This window comes from Telmatherina bonti (genome assembly GCF_933228915.1).
Source record: "Telmatherina bonti genome assembly, chromosome: 10".
Lineage (NCBI taxonomy): Eukaryota > Metazoa > Chordata > Actinopteri > Atheriniformes > Telmatherinidae > Telmatherina > Telmatherina bonti.
The window spans coordinates 25,316,379-25,326,350 of NC_136628.1; positions in this window are offsets into that span (position 1 = coordinate 25,316,379).

Sequence of the window (9,972 nt, forward strand, 5' to 3'; positions counted from 1 at the left end):
TTAACTACATCCAGTCACAGACAGATGTTATTCATCTTTACTGTGAGGCCAGCGAGCTACAACTTGTTTGGCTTCAAATAAAGATGCATAAAATAAAAGGCTGGGATACAAGAGAGACTACAAGTCTGGTGCGTAATGAATGGATATCACTGTCTGTACTTTAAGTATTAACTGTGTGGTGAAGCAGTCTACTCCAGAGTTAAGGACTAAAGTCTACAAAATATGTCAGCATGATCAAGAGGACTGCACACACCCTAAGGTTTGGCAAAGTGAGCTTCATCTCTTAATAGATGTAACAAATCATAACAGACACACACCCAGGCATTGAAAGTGTCTGAGACCTGAAAGGCAGTGAACACAAATGTTGACTTGCTCACCTCCTCCGTTGCGATAACAGAGATATGGGAACCTCCACACGTTCCCCAGTCCCACACAGTATCCAATACAGGAGAGGAGGAACTCGTGCTTCCCACCCCACTGCTCCCTTGGGGCAATTGCTGGTGAGGTGGGTGTCGGACCCTGGACTTGAGGTTCAAACTGTGGCTCTGAAGATGATGTAACAGCTGGGTTGTGTCCATTTTGAGAGACAGTATGCCCATTCAAATGCACTGGATTCTAAAACACATTAAAATGAAGATGAAGTTATGATGGTGAAATCCAAGAAGAAAATGTAGGTATCTAAATCACTTCAGAATTGACTTTTCAGCCTTTTATATATTGACGAGTGTTTTACTATATATATATATATATATATATATATACATATACATATATATATATATATATACATATATATATATACACATACATATATATATATATATATATATATATACATATATATATATACACATACATATATATATATATATATATATATATACATATATATATATACACATACATATATATATATATATATATATATACATATATATATATACACATACATATATATATATATATATATATATACATATATATATATACACATATATATATATATATATATATATACACATATACACATATATATATATATATATATATATACACATATACACACATATATATATATATATATATATACACATATACACACATATATATATATACATATATATACACATATACACACATATATATATATACATATATATACACATATACACACATATATATATATACATATATATATATATATATATATATATATATATATATATATATATATATATATATATATATATATATATATATAGAGAGAGAGAGAGAGAGAGAGAGAGAGAGAGAGAGAGAGAGAGAGAGAGAGAGAGAGAGAGATAGATAGATAGATAGATAGATAGATAGATTACATCAAATGTCAAATTATAGCAAAAAATGGAAAATAATCTCATTCATATTTACTTAATACTTTAAATAACCAGTAAACACAGCACATCCCAGATGACTGGGGCTAAGAGTTCAGAAGATTTCAGTAAGTAAGCTGATAAACAATTTAAAGAGCTGTTGTTGGATATTTAAGAAGCCCAGAAAAAAATACTTAGATTAAAATATTAAAGTATTAATTGAAAAAAAAAAAGAAAAAAAAAAAGGTGGGTGGTAACAGCTCAGATTAACTATGGCTGTCAAGTCAGAGAATTTAAAACCATTAGCTGAACTATTACTTTCTTCCTGCTGGCCATGTAGGCTACCTCTGAACAAGAAAGGAACTACTTTATTGAGTCAAGTCACAGAGAGGAACTCAGATGGACATATCAGAAGAGCTTCTGCTTTATCAATTGTTCCTGTAATTGTTTATTATTTGAAGGTGAATGATTAAAACAGTTTTTTTTCCATTAATTGAAACCCCCATTGAACGCACATGAGGAAACTACATCTTAGTTGCTTATCATCATCATCATCATTCATCAGTACAAACAGGAGCTGTGACCCTGTCTGGGTGCAACTTCCAGTAATGTATATTGATTAATCTAAAGATGACATTATTGATCAGTTTCAGTAAAAAGTGCAGATTACACAGTTTCAAGGTTATATCAAAGGGGTGTTCATGTTCACATGACATAAAAACACCTCAGAAACAGCCTCACTTTCTTGCAGATGCTAAATAAATAAAACATAATTGAGTCTAACTATGAAGGAAACGTCAGTGCATGTGTTGTAGCAACACGGAAAAACTTTGTGTAAAGACATCTGCCGAGTGAATACAGAGAGGAAAAGGGTCTGCAGCGATAAAGCTGACTTCAGATCTCACTGTAATGTAGACGGACAGGTTGGGCTGCTTCATCCGAGGGCGGATACTTATTTCCTGCCGGTTTCTGTGTTAACTTAACAGGCTCGTCAGAAGTTGCAGTTAGATGCCAGTGAAATGTCCAAATCTTCAGATGATTATTTTTAAAAAAAATAAATTAAAAAAAAAAAAAAAAAAAAAAGAAAGAAAGGGGGAAAAAAAAAACAACAAACAGAAACCCACGGCCCATCAGTGCATAGTTCACCCAACAAAAACAAGAGGTCTTCGGTCTCACCTGCCCTGCGGTTGCACTGCTTCCTCCTGCAGGGCTGCCGGGTGCTGTCTTACCGCCTTGGTCCTGCATTTCCACCCGGTAATGGTGGGTTATCAGTGTTTAATCTGTCGGTAGTTACTCCATATTTTACAAAGGGACGTGCTCGTGAATGGAAATCGAGATGCCGAAGTTTTAGTGGCACCAGGAGAAGTGTGTGTCGGTCAGCGAGTCAGACTCAGCACAGAGACATCAACGATGACGACAAGGAAACATGCCGGTGGGGCGGTGAGCTGAAAGGCGGGGGGACGTGGGCAGGTGCAGCACAAAACAGGCAAACACCTCCTGCTTCTTTAAAATAGGCGGGGTTAAACCAAGGGTATTTTAAGAAAAAAAATTATTACATGGAAATAGAGAATGTCGAGTAATTTACTTTAAAAAGTATTTGCTTCTTTTTGAGACGTAGGCCTACATATCTCAGGTGTGTCATTTGGAAACTATTCCCTCTCTCAACGATGGTTTTATACTCTAAACATAAGTTTTACTGGCTACTTGAAATCTTTCATTATCTCCATCTGAAATAAAGGAGCCAATCTGAAAGAGAGCAAGTTTTTCAAGAAACTAAAGCTAGTCCAGCTGACCTGAAACCGCCTACATTATGTGACTTGAATGAACAACACTGTTGTGTCTCTTCATCTTAATTTTATTTTTGAGTAAATATCAGTTTCTGATTTTCTGGCCAAATGTCAGTCTTTAATTACAAGTGGCCTTTGTTTAGAGCTTATGAATATTATCTAGTTGAGCCTCCATATGATAGATTATGTGTTGTGGTTAGATTCATCAGTAGCTCAGATTTTACTGGTTAAAAATGGACTTTACAGATAATATAAAGACAAAAAGGAGAATCCAGACTGCTATCAACAAGTCTAAACAGCAGGCTTTATGATGATATAAAAGAATTTAGCAGAGATCTTTTAAACATCTGTGATAGCAACATTAATAAATGAAAAATAAATTTTAATGTAGGGTGTCCAAAGTTGGTCAAGGGCTGCTGTGCTGCAGATTTTTGTTATTGTCCTACTTTAACATGCAATATTTTAATTAAATTGATCCCACAGCCTATAAAGTCTGGCACAATGATTCATTATTTTGAGTCAGGTGTTTTGGAGCAGGGATACATGGAAAACCTGCAGGATTGTGGCCCTTGAGGACCAGAGCTGGAAACCTCTTTTTTAAGGTAACAAACTGTTATATCTTTTCCTAGGATGTCTTTAAACTTTTTAACAAGTTAATACAAAAACAGAAGTTCTGTATACATCACAAAGGGATGGCTGATGAAGAAGAAACTACTGACATGAACCCTCCCCCTACACCCGAAAAAAAATCCAACAATTAAAACTTGTGCAATAACACTGTGGAAAGAATGGGTAAAAAAAACTGAAATAATTCATTGGTCATTGAGTGCCGTACATTTTAAAGCGTTGTGAGAAGAAATGGAAACATTACAAAGTGGTGAAATCTTTATTTTCCCTTTTTTAATGTGCAGAGTAAGAATGAAAAAAGGTCAGCACCTTCGCTCTTGTTCTTGCGGTTTTGGAGGGATTGAACGACAATTAGGTTTCACAAGGGAAGCTTTAAATCTTTGTGTTAATCTGCCTGTGCATCAGTATTGTGCAAGTTCATGCTTCTCATGAACTACTTAAATTCAGCTCCCACAGGTGAAAATGAATAGTTGACGTTCACATTTCAAATTTCAACGAGTTCAAAGTTAAGCTCCATTTAAATTTTCAAGGTAGGTGAAAAACTAGACTAGAAAAAAAAAAAGTTTTATCTTGCAATGAAATCATTTATAGGCTACTAGACCTTAAATTAACACACTCATTCGATCTATGCATGTGGAGATGTGTGAGAAGACAAAGCTTTTTTTTTTTTTTTTTTTTTTGGTTAAGCAGCTATTTTCTGCTCAACTCTTGCCCAAATTTAAAGCAAGAAAAACAGGCTGTAAAATGTAGAACTGGCTAGGCTGTTTCAGGATAACTTGTCACACTGGAGTGGACAACTCCACGGTTTTCATATTAGAAGTTAATGAAGCTGACCTATTCACTGGTTTCTTACTAAGTAGAGACGGACACAATTCCTTTTTTTTTTTACACGGAAATATTCTTTTTTTTTTTTTTTTTTTTTTTAAACTTATTTTTCGTGTGAATATGCATAAGTAGACAAGATTTTTGATGTGCCCCTGCTTGTCTTTCCACCTGCAGTTGTTTTTCGAGCAGGACTGCATCTTTGTTGCCGCGAGCGTTTCTGCGCTGGGCTGCGCAGTGCATAGTGGGTAATGTAGTGTAAAGAACGCCGGAGGAAATGTAGGCAGTTACTTAAAATGTCAACAAGTTATTGTTCAAGTACTTTATTTGCAAATAAAGTACCCTCTGGGAAATTGTTTTGTGTACATGGGTGTATGTGGGTGTATCTGCTGCGTTTGTGCGGGCATGTTTATGCCCATATGTGTCTACGTAACTATGTTTATGGAAATCTTACAATAATAAATGTATGTCATCTAGATTTGATGGGAAAGATGGGAAAAGAAGGTGGGGTGCGGTTTTTAATGAAACACGCTTTGACTTGCATTTTATGTATGATAACGTGCTTTATAAATAAAGTTTTATTGGATTTGATTTAGCATGTCCTTCTGTTTAACTTTCACAGAAAACAAAGGTATTTAATAAGCTTCATTTATTTATTTTTTTTAAATTTGTTCTTGTATAACACTCCTGTGTATCGTGCAAGAGAGATGTAGTGGTTGGCCACACTTCTCAGTCAGACTTCCTCAAGTGTGATAAATGACCGCAAACACTTACAAATAGCATTCATTATAAGAGATCTCTGAAAACCTCAAGTACAACAGTAAGCATATGATTCTAATGGCTCTCTACATTGTTGTGTGTACAACAATGTAGAGAGCCATTACAAGGCGACAACACAACTCAGTCAACCTAGATAACGCAGGACAAATGAGACATGCTACTGTATGTCACTAAGCAAGAAGCCAAACAAACATTTCTAACAGCCACTATCTTAAGCAGCCTTTTTGTATGTCTTGATGTTAGTTAGTGTTAGTCTTGATGCTGTGATGCCGAAGGCCAACTTAGTAGCAACTTGAGGACTCTTTAATCCACATAAGCTCATGATGCTTCTCTAAAGCCACCCAATCTGTCGAGTGCTTCTACTTAACAGCCCTACTCAATATATCTGGGTCAGTAGAAGGTAGAATGAGTTTACCGCTGTTGTGTGCGAGTTGAGTGAAATAATTTAGATAATTTTAAAACTTAAACTTAAACGGTTAGTTTTAAAATCAAGATCCATTCAAGTTTAACATAGCTGGATGAAAACTTGAAGCCATGAGGAGGACCAACAATGGGGACCGGTATTTTTGCAGTCAGCCAGAGGTGGAGTTGGAGACAAGTGTAGACCATCACCTTCTCAGCAGTGAGTTGAAAAGCAGCAGTGTGCAGCTGGCTGGGGATCCAGATCCACTGTGCCATGTCTGGACAGATTCTGAACCTGCCAGAGTGAAGAACTGTAATGGCAAATCATTTGCTATGGATGCCAGAATTAGACTTGATAGTTTGAAATCTGGCTGTAATTCTCCTTTACCTTGCTGTGCCATGAATAATAACAGCACAGTGTCCAGTCTAAATGGTGAAGAAGACCTCTGGGACAGTGAAGAGTCACAGAATGAACAGTCTGCTTTGGATTTGGTAGAGATCCTTGATATAGAGGACAACATGCAGGATGAAGAGAGCTGGTGGGTGCCTCCTCTACCTTAGTAGTATTCTCAAATAGTGTGGCCTGTGGTGTTTAGATAGTTTCGTTTCTAGTCTGTTGTTTGTTGCTTGCTTACTTGTGCAGTTACACTGAAGTTTGATCTGTTGTACAACTTATCATTGAGATTGTTAAGGGAGTCATTTATCGAAAGTGAAATACACTTTTTTTGTCTTTATTTTCTTTCCTTTGTAAGGTTATATGAGCCTTTAAAGAAGCAGTGTTTTGTGGAGAAGGAGTCTGCTTTCAAATGGTGCAGACACATCCTTGATAACCCCAGTCCCGAGATGGAAGCTGCACGTCGTCTACTGATTAATAAACTGGACCAAAGTGAGGAAGTAGAGCATATTAATATCCTAAAAGTGTTTGATTTTAAGATGACGTTTAACAGTGATGCTTCATCATACATTTATTGTACTCTTGTTCTCTCTTTTGTCAGTTTCAAGGAATCATTTTTACAGAAATGAAATTGTTTCCCATCATGCTCCCGGTTTCTATCTGGATTCCTCAACGTACAAAACATCAGTTGACACATCACTCAATGACTTTAACAGCTTTGGTAATGTTATACTGAGACATTTCCCATTTCTCTGCATAGAAAATAAGTTGAAATATACTCAAACCTGCACGCTATTCTGTCTATATGAATTAAACTAAACTATTCACATGCAAGAATATCAAATTTGAAGGGAAAATTTATAGATACAGATAAATAAGATGTGACTTCTGGGCTTCTTCTAGACTTAACCTTTTCATGCAAAGTGGCCCAATAGTGGACACCTGCAAGCTTTTTTCTTGCTTATTCATGAATAAAGATGGCATTTTTATAAATAAACCATTCAGTGGATGTTAGTCAGTAATCCAATACATTTCCACTCACTGGAGAATAAATAATTATACAATATAATTGAACATAATGTAATTATGCAAGTTTGCCTTTGCGATAAATAAGAAAAGAAAGCGATACAGCTATGTATCACGCAAGATTTACGTAATATAATTTTGATTATATATAATTTTTTACATATTTTATAGAATACATAAAAATAAATCATAATAAATTCTAAATTTCACTAATAAACAAAAAAAAAAAAAATCACTGCATATGTCTGTAGAGGTAAAATACTGTATTTAAAAAATGTTGCATTGTTTTTTTTTTTATTGATTCATGCATGAAAGGATTAAATAAAAAACTGGATGAAATGTTAAAGTAAACAGATGCTCGTGTACCAGACTTGATCAAGCACTTGGAGAAAAGAGGTGACTCTGCAACTAAACAAGATAATGAGATTTCTCAATCTATAAGGTGGATAAAAAGTCATTGCATGAATTTGTTACATTTTAAGAAAAAGCAAGTGTGCATGGGAGAACTAAAAATCCCAATCAAGCTGGTTGACTCAGGAGCTTGTGGACAAAATTAATAAAAAGAATGAAATTAGCAGATCAGTCTAAATTTGGCTCCATGATTTACTTGAGGTACACATGTTTCCTTGTAATCAACAAAGAGAAAGATTTATAAGCATGGGCTCACAGAATTCACAAAAAGATCACAGAAATAAAGCCTCAAAGATGGAGAGTGTATGTTGTGGTTTTCAGACATTTTCAAAAGTAACCTGGAGAGGTCTTTTGACTGACAAGAAACACTAGAAATTAGGGATAAAATAAGGGAAATTTATGACCCACAGCTTCACTTAATGGATATAATTTGTATTTATTGATAACGTCACAGCAGCTCATTTTTCACCAGAAATCTACACACGAGCAAGCAGCTATGTGGGTGAATCGTAAAAAATCTAAACACTTGAGATGCAATTAAGCTAAAAACTCAACTGGAGACAGAGATCCAGCAGTGGACAAAAGCTAAAAGTGAAAGGAAAACAGTAAAGGTTCAACACCTGCACAGTGATCTTTATACATCAGGGACATCGGGCAAACAGGCAATGACCACAAAGGTCTCCTCTAAACATTAAAACTAAATATTGAAATACATGGTTTTATTTTGCTTTGTAATGTCTATAAATCTAATCACAACCTAAAATGAAAAACTACACCTTTAATTAAAGGCTGAATCTGGTGCTTAAATGCTGCATCAGTTGTGTCAGATGAAGCACAAATAACTAATAGTGAAAAGGGAAAAGAAAGTCTTATTTGGTATCATGTTTCATTCCAGATCGTGATGAGCTGAACACCTTCCATGACTCCATAACTACAAGCTACAGACTACAGGACATCACAGATGTCCACATTATGGCCAGAATACAGGAAGCAAGTGAGTACAGAGAAGTATATTGGATTACTTCACATCCCCTTGCATGCTCAGCTACATTAACCTTTCTTTTTTGTTTGTTCGCTAAATATATTTATTTGGAGTACATTTTTAAACAATTTTGCTGTGTATGTATGATTTTAAAAAACAAACAAAAAATGTTATTTCAATTTGATTGGTTACAGCATAACCTAACTATGATCAATATTTTTCAGGTTTAAGACAAGATTTTGTTTCAGTACCAGCCACTACTTCACTCAGGAGAAAGCCAGAGATGCTTTCATCCTGTTTAAACACCACAGTTGAAAATATTGATGAGTTTGCTGCCAGAAATAAAACCAAAGCTGCTTCATCATCTTGCTGGCAGCCTGGTCTGTCATCACTGAGCTCTTCCCACTGCCACTTACCAACATCAGAAACTGAGCAGGGGTCCCAGAGTCCAAAACTGACCAGACTTCACCAACAAGTCACTCAGTTCAAGCTGCTTAAACTTGCCCAAAATCAAGGTACAAATAATTAGCACAGTTGCACTTTTATTTATTTGTGATAGAAAATATCAGTTGAATTGAATGTAAAATTCAGTTTTAATACTTTAACACTGAGAAAATTTGGCCTTAGTTTTTTTTTAACCTTATTTAATGATTCATTTTCATTATTCTTAAAAAATGCTTACACCGTTCTGATCTGCCACATTTCTTATTTTAAGATGAGAAAACAAGGCAGAAATTAAACTTTTTTGTTTTTATTCCATATTTTATGCAATATATCTTTTTCATGGCTTCTCTGTACTCCAACAGATACAACAGAAGGGTCCTTAAAAACATGTCTCTTGTATTTCATAGGAGCATCTCCAAGCAGGACAAGGTCACCTTTACGGACAAGCCTTCGATCTCTCCAGGCTGTCAGGAACAGTCGGAGTTTAGAGCATGATGACTACCAACCTGTTGGCCAGTTCTCCTACCCTCTATCAGGTTTGCCTCTGGTTTCCTACATGATAAAATACACAGTATGCAGATTTACATGCAAACTTTGTGTCTTTTCCTATATCTCATCAGGTGTGTCACCAGCTAGAATAAGGCCAACTTGTGGGTCCAACTCCTCTGCAGCATCTCTAAACTCCAGTAGCTTGACTCACTTGATGAAAGAGTCATCAGCGCGGCTGACAACCATTAAGAAGCTGCAGAGATCTCAGTCTCTGAGCCCCTGCAGGATTTCTCGCCCTACAAAGGGATACCTGTCTGTTCATGGGCGTGTTTTTGCCTCACCCGAGCGGCCGACCACTGCAGCGTGGGGCAGATGTGTCCAACCAATTCAGCATTGAAAAATCATACCAGGGAACCCCTTTTAAATCACCAGTAGCAATGCACAATTAGTACTTTAAGA